This window comes from Aegilops tauschii, chromosome 4 (assembly GCF_002575655.3).
Source record: "Aegilops tauschii subsp. strangulata cultivar AL8/78 chromosome 4, Aet v6.0, whole genome shotgun sequence".
Classification (NCBI taxonomy): Eukaryota; Viridiplantae; Streptophyta; class Magnoliopsida; order Poales; family Poaceae; genus Aegilops; species Aegilops tauschii.
In genome coordinates this window covers 40,020,717-40,035,578 of record NC_053038.3, presented here as the reverse complement: position 1 = coordinate 40,035,578, position 14,862 = coordinate 40,020,717, and the positions used below count along the sequence as shown (strand labels likewise).

The 14,862-nt window shown below is 50.7% G+C and overlaps 1 pseudogene; it reads right to left on the bottom strand.

Annotated features, from left to right (window-relative positions):
• Positions 1-1,456: 1,456 nt before the first annotated feature.
• Positions 1,457-11,843, bottom strand: LOC109773018 (uncharacterized; annotated as a pseudogene).
• Positions 11,844-14,862: the final 3,019 nt, after the last annotated feature.

Below are 14,862 nucleotides of genomic sequence, written 5' to 3'. Positions count from 1 at the left end.
TTTTTGCGAATATTTTCACAAATTTCATGGTCATTTTTTTCAAATTACCGATATCTTTTGAATACACGATCATTTTTTAAAAATAATGTACATTTTTTATTTCACAAACATTTTTTATTTCATGAGATTTTTTTTGAAATCATATACTTATTTATAATATGCGAAGATTTTTTTGAAATCATGCTCATTTTATGATATCTCGATAAAATTTTCAAAACTCACAATTTTTTGTGAATATTTTCAAAATTTTCATTGACATTTTTCTCACATTAGCGAATATGTTTTGAATACACGATCATTTTTTAAAAATCATGAACATTTTTTATTTCACAGTCATTGTTTATTTCACGATTTTTTTGTAATAATGTAATTTCTTTATAATAATCCAACAGTTTTTACAAATCATGAACATTTTATGATCTGTTGATAAAAAAATTCAAAACTCGCAATTTTTTAAATTTTTGAATATATTTTTTGGAAATTCTGAATTAATTTAAAAGAAGAAAACAAAAACGGAAATGATAAAGGAACAATGAAAAAATAAAATAAAAAACACGGGCGTCACGAGCAGGCTATGGGCCGGCCCATTACCATGCGGGGAGTATGAGGCCTGAAGAGAAAAGGGGAGAAAAAGGGGGGAGTACTAGAGATCAAACCCCGCTCTCCCGTGTGGAAGACAAGTGCCTGAGCCACTGCACTGCTTTTGTGCTCACTTCATGTAAGTGTACTAGTCTATAAGAACCGAACCTCGCATGTTTTTGAAAAATGAATCGTTTTCTTAACTTATAGGTGGCATGGTGGGTAATATTTTGTAACTTCGGGGGCAATTTTAATGACGGATGACCAGAAGCAGTAGCCATTTTATTATTAGGGAGAGACTAGCCAAGAGACCATGCGTTACAACCGGTTGCAACGAAATTGTGTATTGAGCACTTCATCACAACGTGGGAGTTGGACACTGAACGAACCTGTGGTTGGATGGTTAGTAGAACAGTGGTATCCCCAGCCTACCAGAGTTCAAATCCTAGTGCTCGTAATTATCCTCGGTTTATTTCAGAATTTCCGGTGATGCGCGTTCAGTGGGAGGAGACGTTTCAATCGGTTATGAGACGTCTACGGTGACTTCATAAAATCTCAAGATGATATATCGGCTCAGTCTCTCGGATGTGCTCATAGGGGTAGGATGTGCTTGTATGCGTTGATAATGATGAGTGTATGCGCGTTTATATGAGCGCTTGAATCTGTACTGTTCAAAAAAAACTTGAGTGGGACCTTTTACCTGATCTGGAACATGTACATATGAAATGTCAGGTTTGCTAACGAGTCTTTGAGCATCTCTAGCAGATCCCGCAACTGACCGACCCGCAAAATTCGTTTACGGGCTCCCATAAACAAAATTTACGGGACGACAGACGTGGAGATAGAACAGATTCTGCATACATCACCGTAATTCAACTCAATTTGGAGTTGGTACTCCTCCCGGAGCTCCGGCAGGAGCCGCCACAGCTGCATCTCCGTAGGCGGCGGCCTTCCTCGCCTGCCACCACGCGGTCTCGGCCGCCCGGAGCCGCTGGAGGGATGGGTCGAAGAGCCTCCCGAGGCACCGGAAAGTCGCGCACGCCCGCAAGCCGGTGTTGCGGGACTTCGTGTCGTGGGTGCGCGTCGCCTCCCTTTGCCTGTCCGACACAGGAGGGCGGAGGGAGGAGCTGTCGGCCTCGTCGTCGTTGCGACGCTTGCGGCCGGCGAACTCCCTGCGCCCGTTGTCGGTGTCAAAACCGGCGGATCTCGGGTAGGGGGTCCCGAACTGTGCGTCTAAGGTTGATGGTAACAGGAGACAGGGGACATAATGTTTACCCAGGTTCGGGACCTCTCCATGGAGGTAATACCCTACTTCCTGCTTGATTGATCTTGATGAATATGAGTGTTACAAGTTGATCTACCACGAGATCGTAATGGCTAAAACCCTAGAAGTCTAGCCCGTATGACTATGATTATGATTATCCTCTACGGACCTAGCCGTCAGGTTTATATAGACACCGGGGGATCTAGGGTCACACAAAGTCGGTTACAGAAAAGGGAATCTTCATATTCGGCCGCCAAGCTTGCCTTCCACGCCAAGGAGAGTCCCATCCGGACACGGGTAGAGTCTTCGGTCTTCGTATCTTCACAGCCCAACAGTCCGGCCCATGGCTAACAGGCCGGACGCCCGAGGACCCCTTAGTCCATGACTCCCTCAGTAGCCCCTGAACCAGGCTTCAATGATGAGGTGTCTGGCGCGCAGATTGTCTTCGGCATTGCAAGGCGGGTTCCCTTCTCCAAAATAGTCTTTGGACGCAAAGAATGTATCCGGATCTGTAACACAAGCACCTCACATAACCGTAGAGAATATAATGTTCCACGAATCCAATCCGCTGGCAACTTTTTGTAATGTGACATCACGTTTGCCCGGTCATTATTTCGAACCGTTTCTTGTCCTGCCGTTCCACGTTTCGAGGCGTGGTTTTTACTGGCACATCTTGTCAAAGCAGAGATCGTGTCCCCTTATTGCGGGATTCTCATCAATACGAGCATGGGTAACCCAACCATTCCATTGGGATGATTTCTTAGGAATAGGCAGATTTCTGGGCTTTAGAAGGAGGCGTTCGATATCCGCTGCCTTTATAAAGGAGCCAAGGGTCGTCTCTTTTTACACCGACCCTTTCCTCAGCCCTTCCAACTTCGAGTTCCAGCACCCAAAGTTCGACTTCATTGTTTCAAGCTTCCCAATCATGTCCGGACCCAGCCCACGGGGCCGATGGGTGGCTTCCTCTGTTACGGAGGAGGATATTGCGAAGCTCCGTGCGGCCAGATACCTGACCGCGGAGATCCCCCACAGGCTTCCTGCTTGAGGACAGGTTATTCCTACTCCCAGATCCGGCGAGAGGGTCATATTCATCTCCCACTTCCTCCGAGGATTAGGATTCGCACTTCATCCCTTCGTCCGGGGGCTCATGTTCTATTACGGACTAGATTTTCACGATCTAGCCCCAGATTCTTTCCTTCACATCTCGGCGTTCATTATCACGTGCGAGGCCTTTCTCCATATTCCCCCACACTTCGACTTATGGCTCAAGACCTTTAATGTGAAACCGAAGGTAGTCGACGGGGAACAAGCGGAGTGCGGCAGTGCTTCAGTGAGCAAGCTTACCAATGCTCTCTGGCTAAAAGGTTCCTTCACCGAAACTCCCGACCTACGGCAGCGGGAGTGGTTTTACGTTACTGAACCCCGCGGTACCAAGTGGGCAGCTATACCTGCATTCCGATCTGGCCCTCCGATACAGCTTGCATCATGGATTAATAAGGGGCTGGACTGGGGATCAATTGACGAAGTGCAGACTTTACAGAGCCGCATCTGGAGCCTCCTTGAGAAGGGTATCGATCTTATCAACGTGATTCAAGTAATGTTGGTCCGCCGGGCCCTGCCGTGCCAGCGTCAGCCTCTCCGTATGTGGGAGTTTAATCCGGAAGGACCACGAACCCTCCAACACTTCTTCACTACGCACAAAGGAATGTGGAAGTTGTTTTTCGGAAAACGAAAGCAGTGGCCGGACACCACCGAAGACATCGGCCTTGACTGCAACCATCCGGACACCTTGGTAAGCGCTCGATTCCTGCACAATTTTAGCTATGTATGCCGTAATATGATACTGAGCAAACTATCTTCTTCCAGGGCTGGATAAAGAAAGCAGAGCGAATTAGGTGTTCGTCCCCTCTCCCCGAAGACTCAGTGGATCCCGTACTAACAAGGATGTTGGCCCCGGCATCGTACCATATTATTGTGAAGGAGGACAAGGTGGAGAGCGGGAGGACAAAAGGTGGCCTCCATCCCGAAGGTATATCAGATATTGTGTCCGGGGAGATCAAAAGCCCGTCGCCCGAAGACAAAAGTGAAGGAGAAGCCAACATCCCTTCTCCCCATGGTAAGAAAAGGGCCGCCTCTGAAGGTTGGGAGGAAGAGGTTCCCAAGCGAGGCAAGATGCCCCTGTCGGGCGGCTCGGGCCTGGAGGATGACGCCGTCGCACAGTCCCACAGTGAGGACAAGCCTTTAGCCAAATCGTAAGTGAACAAGGGTGTTTCAAACATATCCCGTTCCTTTCCTATTACCAAGGTAACATCTAGAATATATGTTGTTGTAGCTCGGCACACAGTCTTCCTCAACACTCCTCTTCCTCGGGGGATCTTCTCCCGGAGATGATGGAAAGCGAGACGCCTCCGCCGGCCTCCTCGCCCAATAGGGCGGACGACTTCAAGGTATCATCCCGGAGGGTCTCTCCTGATCAACAAGTGGTGCGAGGGATGATGAAGACACTACCCGAAGGTGATACTTCGGTAGCCTAGGGTCCGGGAGCCAACAATAAAGGCCCCGGACTGTCCGGCTTACAGCCGGAGACGACTCTAGGGGTGAATAAACAGATGCCTTCGAAGGGAGGCCTTACTCCTACAGCAGCTCCCGGAGATCCAGAAGTACCGGATATATTGACGAACATGCTGCGATAGACGTTCGTCTCAGAGGAACAGCGTACCTTGATGGGTAAGGTGGTTGAAAAGGTTCTGTCCGCGAGAAGCGGATTGAATGAAGCCTTCACAAGCCTGCTAAGGGGCTTCAAGGTTTGTACTGTTGTATTTTCGATTGTGTTTTATTCACAAAATGCACCTGTGTATAGATAGTAGCCCCTGAGACTCTGATTGTCTTCCCAAGGGAGGCGAGCAGAGGATCAAAAAGATATGCTCAGGAAATAATCTAATTAATTCGAATACATGTTGTTACCTCCCTGGCTAGTGCCCGAAGTACAGAGGTTGCTGATCTGCAGCGGAGGATTGATGAGGCGGATGATGACATCACGCTTATCAACAGGCGGCTTGACGAGGCGCAAGGTATGTTTTTTTGCGGCAGTCCTTATATGCACGTGCTTATAATATAAGCATGATGCTAAGAACTGTATACTAAGATATGCATGACTGCAGATGGTGCCGCCGCAGTTGAGATCCTTCGGGCTGAGCTAGCCCGGGCCAAGGAGCGGGCCCGGATTAGTAATGCGGCTACCGAAAAGGCATCTGCCGAGTTAAAGGCCGAATAGGCTACTCGGCGCCAATACGAGCAGAAAATATCCATGATGGCGCTTGAGCTAAAGGGTGCCGTTAGCCGCTGCGAATTCCTTGAGAAGGATAATAAAGCCAGAACAGCTGATCTTGACAAGGCCTTACGAGAGGCGAAGGAAGCGCGGTCCGAGTCTAGAGCGGCCCGGGAGGAGGTCCGGCAAGCTGGGGAGATCGCGGCTAGTAAGCCCTTTTTGTTACAAACTAAGTTTGGTGATCCGAATTATGCCCCGCTTAACCAAGTGTGGAGTTCTCCAGATGCATTACTGGACTTGTCGAAGAGTGTCTCCGATGCGACGCAGTTTTTCCAAGCGCAAGAAGGACGCGCAACGGAAAAGCTGTTCTGGTCGCAGTTTAGCATGCCGAAGCGTCCGCTGTTGTTGAACGAACAGATGGCCCAGTGGGCCGAGCTCCACAGGATATCCGGCTCTGCCATGAAGGACGTCATGCTCCGGCTATGGCCGACCGAGCCAATTCCGGATAGTTATTTCGGTTTGGTGCAGCGACTTGTTGATGCGGTGCCGCGTATCGATGCTGTTAAGCGGTCAACGTGCATTGAAGGTGCACGGATGGCCTTTGCCCGCGTCAAGACATACTGGGCGAAGATGAAGGCCACCGACGTTGCAGTGAAGAGTCCACCCAAGGGCAAGGACCACCACACACCAGAGCATTATTTCGAGGATGTCTTAGAGGGTGCCCGCTTGATAGAGGGTTAGTGCTCGAAAGACATAATATTTGAGTGAAATGTATTGAAATTGTAAAAGACAATATTATGATATAATAAAGCTATTTTTCATTGGTTCCTCATGTGCGGCCGTTTTTGTATAATCTAAAAGTTTTCCAGTCGTCGGCTTCAGCCCCCTCGTAGAAAATACGGGGGTGTTCGAAAAAGCATTTGATCACTCTTAACCCAACGTCTTGGTCCATGAAGGAGGTGTCAATGCGGCAAACTAGGCAATCGGACTATAGGGCGTTAACACTTTCACTTAGCCATAGGAGTTTTATTGTGGGTCTACGATATAGACCCTGGTATGTACGCGGTTATCCCAATATGGTGTGTTACATGTATGACCTGAAGAAAGGTCCTTCGTGTAATAGGGAGGGAATCGCGAAAGATTCTGATAAGTCATCGAGTGGTTGACCAGCTCTCGCTACATCATGACAGTCAGTTTTCGGCTTTCGCTACTGAGGTGTTTGACCAGATGAACCGGAAACACAATCGCAGTAGTTCTCCCTTTACTACCCTAGCCGATAGAGCGGAACGTAAGGTAGTAAGCACAGGAGCCGGGCAACCCAACTATTGACCCAAGACATGATTCGGAGCTGATGCATATAAGGCCAAACTCATGACGCCGAAGTATGCTATAAAGCTGTTCGGACTTGTTGGCAACTCATTTTGTTCCTGTACCGAGCCCCTGGCAAGTTACGTCTGGGTGCACGTGTGAGACAGCCAAAGGAGCAAACTTCAGTTCTTTAGAAAAAAGTGAATACTGAGTACGGATTATGTTTACTGGAACCTGAATGATATGCACATCGTCATTTTACAGATAATAACGCCACAACCCCGGCTATTTGACATGCTAGGGGTCGACGGCTGAGGAAAAAGGCACTTTACAGGCTCAAAAATAGAGAGTGTGGTCTACAAAAAGTTGTTTTGGACCTCCTGTCGCACGTCTGCGTCGCCGTTCCTTGGTGAAGGGGTTCCTTAACAGGAGTGGCCTTTGGGTGAATGTATGAAGCCGAACTCCGATAGAGTCCGTGAGATGACCAGCCTTGTGAGCCACCTGTGGTGACCCATAATGAAAAAAGAAAGAGTAGTTAGAAAAGAAAAGGAAAGAGTTTATGGGAGTACTTGTAGGCCCGTCCGTACTGCGCTTCCGCCGATGCCCAGGGTATTTGAAGTGCATAGTTATGTATGCGCGGTACAGATTTTGCAGGTATATGAGGCGGACGGCGGAAGCCGAACTGCTAATCCCGCTCCGAAATTGGTCGGTCCTGTTGAATGGAGACCGGCGGCTTAATGGCCGACAAGGTATGCGTCTAAATAAGACCGCTTTGTTTTTCGGCTGAAGTAGCCGTGGTGTGATCCTCTATCCGGATGGAGCGCTTCTTATGCTCCCCTGTAGAGGTGTGTGTCACGTATACCATGTTCACTGTTTTTACCTCGGGGGGAAACTGCTTCTGACCCCCGGTGTTTGGTTGGTGAGTCTCTTCATCGTCGCTATCGTCGGGCGGCCTCTTCCCATTGTGTTTGGCATTAAGCTTGCCGGCCTGTTTGAAGACCCAACAGCTTCTGTTGGTGTGAGTAGGTGGCTTATCGGGGTTGCCATGAATCTGGCAGGGCCGATCCAATATCTTGTCTAAATTGGATGGTCCGTCTGTGTTTGCCTTGAATGGCTTTTTCCGTTGACTTGATTTGGGGCCGCTGAATCTGGCATTGACCGTTGTGTCGTGCGTTCTTTCATTATCGTTGTGATGTTTGTGTTTACTGCGTCGTGGCTTACCGTTGTCGTCTCGTACTTCGGAAGTGCCCGGGTCGCTGGCGTTGTTGCTTCTACGAACGAGCCAGCTGTCTTCTCCCGCGCAAAATCGGGTCATCAGAGCGGTAAGGGCTGACATGGATTTTGGTTTTTCTTAACCAAGGTGGCGGGCGAGCCACTCGTCCTGGACGCTGTGTTTGAAGGCCGCTAGGGCTTCCGCGTCCGGACAGTCGACGATTTGGTTCTTTTTAACTAAGAACCTAGTCCAGAGCTTCCTGGCTGACACTCCGAGCTATTGGACGATGTGACTTAAGTCATCAACATCTGGTGGCCGGACATATGTACTTTGGAAGTTGTCGCGGAAGGCGTCTTCCAAGTCCTCCCAGTTGCCAATAGAGTTTTCCGGCAGACTGTTTAACCAGTACCGAGGTGGCCCTTTGAGTTTTAGTGGCAGGTATTTGATGGCATGAAGGTCATCTCCGCGGGCCATATGGATATGGAGAAGGAAATCCTCGATCCATACCGCGGGATCAGTTGTTCCGTTATATGATTCGATATTCATGGGTTTAAACCCGTCTGGGAATTCGTGCTCCATTACTTCGTCCGTGAAGCAAAGAGGATGTGCGGCGCCTCTATATTGGGCCACATTGCGAAGTAGCTCCGATGGAGTCCGTCTGCGGTTTTCGGCCCGGGCGTGACTAGGCTTGTTGCGGCCGATTAGATAGTCGTCGCCGCGTGTCGGGGCACGTCCTCGTGATCCGTAGATCGATCTGGTATGTACTGCTCTACTGTCCAGGTCCTGCTGAAGGTCATATGTATAACCCCGAGCTGTTTTATCTCTGCCTTTATGGTGAGGTGGGGCGGGCTGGTGTTCGGCTGGAGTTGCCGCTTTGTCCCGACCGCGTGGTGGTCAGTTAGCTGGATTGTGTGATGATGGTATGGGCTCCGGCGCCTCATCATCGAACTGAGGTAGCAATTTGCGCTTCGGGTAACTTTTGGTTGGGCGATTGAGGCCGTATTCCTCGGCAACCAGGACCTCGGTCCATCTATCGTTGAGTAGGTCTTGATCAGCTTGAAGCTGCTGCTGCTTCTTTTTCAGGCTCCTTGCAGTGGCTATTAGCTGGCGCTTAAAGCGCTCTTGCTCGAGAGGTTCCTCAGGCACGATAAAATCCTCGTTGCCAAGGCTCACCTCATCCTCGGAGAGTGGAAGATAATCACTGTCCTCCGAGTCATCGTTTATGGCCTGTTCATCAGGGCTAACTTGCCTGTTTTCCCGTTCCTCCTGTTCAGAAGTTATCTCAACGGGGTCTTCATTATCTTCGGCATCGTCCGGAGTATTGTTTTCCCCGGTGCTGGTATTGCTATATTTTGCACGACATGACTTAGAGCGGCGCCGCTGACGCCGCTGTCTGGGCTGTGTCTTAGGAGGTTTATCCTCGACTGGATCTTCTTTGTCATCGTCGTTAGTTTCTTTAGGTGTATCCACCATGTATACGTCATACGAAGAAGTGGTCGTCCAGCATCCGGTAAACGGCGGGTTTTGGCCCTGCTCCTCCTCGGCATCGTCGTCCTTACCGTCGATGTCCTCGGAGCCATAGTCAAGCATGTCGGTTAAGTCTTCGACAGTGGCTATGAAGTGGGCGGCGGGTGGGAAGCGAAATTCCCTGTCATCAGCCTCCAGTTCGAACCGGACATAATTCGGCTGTGAGTCCCCCGCTAAGGATAGATTTTTTAATGAGTTTAGCACGTCGCCTAAAGGCGAGTGCCGGAAGATGTCCGCGGAGCTGAATTCGACGATCGATGACTGATCGAGCTCAACGCACGTGGACACACATGGTTTGGAACTAGTAGCCAGACACGAGTCCAAGGCTCTGGTGACACAGATTCCACTCAAGGCTGGGTCTGTGTGCGGTTCTGACGTCACTTGGACTGCGGCCTCCGTGGCGGGGTTGAGCTTCCCGTCTTCGGATGGCGCGATCTGCTCCGGATCTAAGGCCAGAGCAGCTACATGTGCTATCTCCTGGGTATGGTCCGACGACAGATTTAAGTCATGTTCATCGTGGTGACAGGGAGCGGCTGCCGTGGTCTCGAATCCGTCGAAGATCGAGTCTCCACGGATATCCGCGACGTAGTTTAAGCTCCCGAATCTGATCTGACGGCCAGGGGCGTAGCTATCGATCTGCTCCAGATGACCAAGCGAGTTGGCCCGCAGTGCGAAGCCGCCGAACACGAAGATCTATCCGGGGAGGAATACTTCTCCTTGGACAGCATTGTTGTCGATGATTGAAGGAGCCATCGAACCCTTTAAGGAAGGCACAGTGGAACTCTCAATGAAAGCACCAATGTCGGTGTCAAAACCGGCGGATCTCCGGTAGGGGGTCCCGAACTGTGCGTTTAAGGTTGATGGTAACAGGAGACAGGGGACACAATGTTTACCCAGGTTCGGGCCCTCTCTATGGAGGTAATACCCTACTTCCTGCTTGATTGATCTTGATGAATATGAGTGTTACAAGAGTTGATCTGCCACGAGATCGTAATGGCTAAAACCCTAGAAGTCTAGCCTATATGACTATGATTATGATTATCCTCTACGGACCTAGCCCTCCGGTTTATATAGACACCGGGGGGATCTAGGGTTACACAAAGTCAGTTACAGAAAAGGGAATCTTCATATTTGGCCGCCAAGCTTGCCTTCCACGCCAAGGAGAGTCCCATCCGGACACGGGTAGAGTCTTCGGTCTTCATATCTTCACAGCCCAACAGTACGGCCCATGGCTAACAGGCCGGACGCCCGAGGACCCCTTAGTCCATGACTCCGTCACCCGTCGAAACCCCGCCGCACCCAAACCCGCCGTCGCCACGCCTTGCACCCACGGACGCCATCCCCGCCAAGATTCAATGGCCTAAGGTGCCATAAATTGCTGCCGGAGTGGAGGAGATTTCTCGCCGGAGGGGTGGATTTTGCGGCGAAGATGGTTGCGTGGAATACAGGATAGGAACCCTAAAATCACCCCGCGCCGGCATATATACCAGAAAGCCGGTCGGTTTACGGGCCGCCCGTAAAAAATTTACAGGCCGGGCCTCATTTGCAGGATCTGCGCGGGCCATTTTTTGGGACGTCCTGTATAACGTCCGGGAAAACACAGTTCACCGGAGTTATATGGGATCTGAGAGCATCTCTAGCAGATCCCGTAAAAGTGACCATCCAGAATAATAACCGTCGATTTAGCGGATAAGTGCATTTTTTCTGCTCCGAACAGATCCCGTGAAATAAGCCATCTTGTAAAAAAAATTGCGAGATCTTGTATAATCTGTGCCTCATCCAATAAATAACCAGGATTGGAGCCCATTTTTACACGGGCCTGCAAAATGAAAAATGGTTGGTGAGAGGGAAGTTTTAGCTCCCGCCACGGTCATAGGGCCATCGCCGTCCCCAGCTGACGCCCCCGCCGCAAGCCGCCACCCCTCGCGAGCTCCTTCGCCACCATCGCCCGTGAGGCCAGCGGTTCCGTCCGCGATTGGCCATGGTCGGCTATCCCTCAAAGCTTCGAGCCACGAGCAAGGACACGGCTGGCGCGGGTGCTCGGTTGTCCCTCGCAGCTTCGAGCTACGAGCAAGGGCATGGCTGACGCGGGCGCTCAACTGCCGGTGAGCATGCGACGGCAAGACCTCTGCCGGTGCGGGCACGACCACGGAATCGAAGAACCTGGCTGTCACATCATACCCTTGATCCCACCGGTCGCCGCCGCCCTCGTTCACCCAGTGCCCTGGCACGTTCCCGGCCTTGAGCCGCACATAGTCCGCGATGCCCTCGAAGACCCTCGAATGCATGTTGTAGTCCTACAGCCCCCACTGCCACACATGCGCCACCTCATGGTACAAAACCCCGGTCACCTGGTCCATGAGGTCGTCACCGGTAATGCCACCGACGAAGTGGACGTTGAGCTCGACCGTGCTACCGCTGGTGGAGGCGATGTCGTCTGTGTCACGGACGGCGAGGGTGACGGTGTTGACCTCGGCGTGCCTGCGGTCGGAGGGGTACGGCTGGTTGAAGATGCCCTAGGTGAAGGAGGACGCGTCGGACATGACCTGCATGACGTAGGTGGGGCTGTACTCCTTGTCGAATCGCTGGTCGCCGGCCGTGCTCGACGCCTTGTTTGTCACATCAAACGTGGCGGCATCGGCCATGGGTGCCAGGGCCAGGAGGAGAGCGATGGAAATCTTCATATCGTCTGGGTGCTTTGGTGAGCAATAATAGTACGGGTGTGTTTGGTTTGTGCCAAAGGTTGCCCCACCAAAGCATTGGCTAGTCAAAATTTTGCTTCAGATTCTGGTTGCCCATGATTTGGCCAACATTGGCTAGAAAAATGAACTAGAGTTGGCTAGAGTTCATTGGCATGCCAAAAAATTGGCAACCATCCAAACAAAGACCAATCTTTGGGTCATGACCAAAATTTTGGTAAGGTGCACTTTGGCCACAATCGAAACAGACCCTACACCTACGTAACTAACTATGTAATGTTACGTAAACTTCCTAATCTATCCCTCTCTCCCCCTTGATTTTAATGGGGGTGGGACCCTCCTCTCCCAATCTCCAATCATAACTTGCCCTGTTTTATTGTTACGTAAGAGCAACTCCAACGTGCTGACCCAAACGGACGGCGATTTTGTCCGCTTTTCATCCGTTTGGGCCGGCCGCCCGCTTGGCGTCCGCCCTATTTTTCTTTTGAGTCGGCTGTGCGCCCAACGCCCGCGACCCATTTCATGTCTGCGCACAAATTTGAAAAGGCCCGCGGCCAGAGAACATGCTAGCGGCCATGCCGTCTCCATGCCAGCGGTCGACATACAATGCCAGCCTAAAAAAAACCATCATACAGTTCATGCTGGCGCACTTGCCAGCGGTGGGCACACATGCCAGCACACAAAAAGGGGTGGGAGTTTGACCACACCATCTCGGCCATGGCCATGCTAGCACAATTGCCGTCATAAAAAAAGGGATGGCGCTCGCCGCCATATATCACTCGTTATCGAACTTGTGCATGTCGGCCTGCATCTTCTCGAACCATGGCCTCTTCCTTGATGACACGGTGTTGAGGCCCACCTTCATGATCTCCACCCCATCATGATGCTAGCGAGCACCACTTCTTTCGCCTTAGTCTTGGCATTGGCGGTCTCGATCTCCAGCATCTTGGCTTGCTTCTCCGCCTCCATCTCAAGCATCCCGACTTGCTTCTCCGCCTCCATCTCAAGCCTCCTCCTTTGGATCTCCGTGAAGGCGTTCATTTTCTCTTCCGTGTCTTGCCGGCACTTCTCCTCCCTTGAGTCCTTTTTGCTCATCATGCCCTCCACGGTTGCATGCAAGGCGATCGACGCCGCATCCCGCTTGTCCTCCTTCTTGGAGTTGGTCTTCTCCCGCGGCTGTGGCTTTTTGCCCTCCCCAGCCTCCTCCACGGATTTCTTCCCCTCACAAGCCATGAGGGTGGGATATTGCGCCTTGAACTTCTCCTCCCCGTTGATGACCATCCAACAATGGGAGAGGTTGAAGGATTTGCCGTCACGTTGGACCTTGAATGCCTCCAAAGCTTGAAATGCCTACAAATGAATAGCATGCAAGCATATGGGCAAATGGATATGCAAATGGACATGCAAGCATAGGGAATGGAAATGAAGGCGACTCTGGCAGCACCGCCAGCGGAGCCAGCGGCCGCGGCACCACCTTCGAAGATGATGTTCTCCATGATGAAACGGTTGGTCGTTTCCTCGTCGCCAGCCGCCGGTATTCTGTCGAACAGGTTGCGGGCGCCGAGGAGCACGTCGGCTGGCATCTCTGGCAGGCGTTTCCTCGCCCCTCCGGATGATGATGCACCGGCCACCGGTGCGGCGTTGAGGTCGATGGACACTGGCGCGGGCGTGGAAGACGCCACCACGCTTACCTCCGGCGAGCATTCCCCGGAGAGCTGGGAGGTTTGTGGATAGACGTGGAAGCTGGGAATCGGGTGTGTGGCAGACGCACGCGAAGACTCTGACAGCACCATCCGACGAAATGTGGATGAGCCCGTGCTGGCCGCGGCCAAGGCAACGCTGACGAGCCCCTGCTGGCCAGGGTTTGACCCTAGGTAGATAAGGGCCTCCCTCGTTGTCGCCACGACTCGGGCGTTGGTTTCCTCCTGTTGTGTAGCGGTGGTGAGGCGGCGACGGCCGCTGCTTCATCCCTTGTGTCCGTCGCGTGCCTCCGGCCCTTCCTCTTGGCCGACTCCATGGCCCACTCTGAAGGAAATATGCCCTAGAGGCAATAATAAAGTTGTTATTTTATATTTCCTTATTCATGATAAAAGTTTATTATTCATGCTAGAATTGTATTGATCAAAAACCTTGATACATGTGTGAATACATAGACAAATAATATGTCCCATGACTGTGTGCCCAAGGTAGTGAAACCTATGGCCCCCGGATCTATCCTTTATCATATAAGTTTCCCATCTATTTTTATTTGCATCTTTACCTTCCAATCTATATTATAAAAATACCGAAAATATTTATCTTATCTTATTATCTCTATCTTATCTCACTTTCGCAAGTTACCGTGAAGGGATTGACAACCCCTTTATCGCGTTGGTTGCGAGGTTCTTGTTTGTTTGTGTAGGTACGAGGGACTTCTGTGGAGCCTCCTACTGGATTGATACCTTGGTTCTCAAAAACTGAGGGAAATACTTACGCTACTTTGCTGCATCACCCTTTCCTCTTCAAGGGAAAACCAACGCAGTGCTCAAGAGGTAGCAAGAAGGATTTCTAGCGCCGTTGCCGGGGAGGTCTTCACTCAAGTCAAGACATACCAAGTACCCATCACAAACTCATCTCCCTCACATTACATTATTTGCCATTTGCCTCTCGTTTTCCTCTCCCCCACTTCACCCTTGCCGTTTTATTCGCCCTCTCTTTTCCGTTCGCCTCTCTTTTTCGCTTGCCTCTTGTGTGCTTGTGTGTTGGATTGCTTGTCACGATGGCTCAAGATAATACTAAATTGTGTGACTTTTCCAATACCAATAATAATGATTTCCTTAGCACTCCGATTGCTCCTCTTAATGATGCTGAATCTTGTGAAATCAATGCTGCTTTGTTGAATCTTGTTATGAAAGATCAATTCTCTGGCCTTCCTAGTGAAGATGCCGCTACTCATCTAAACAACTTTGTTGATTTGTGTGATATGCAAAAGAAAAAAGACATGGATAATGATATTGTTAAATTG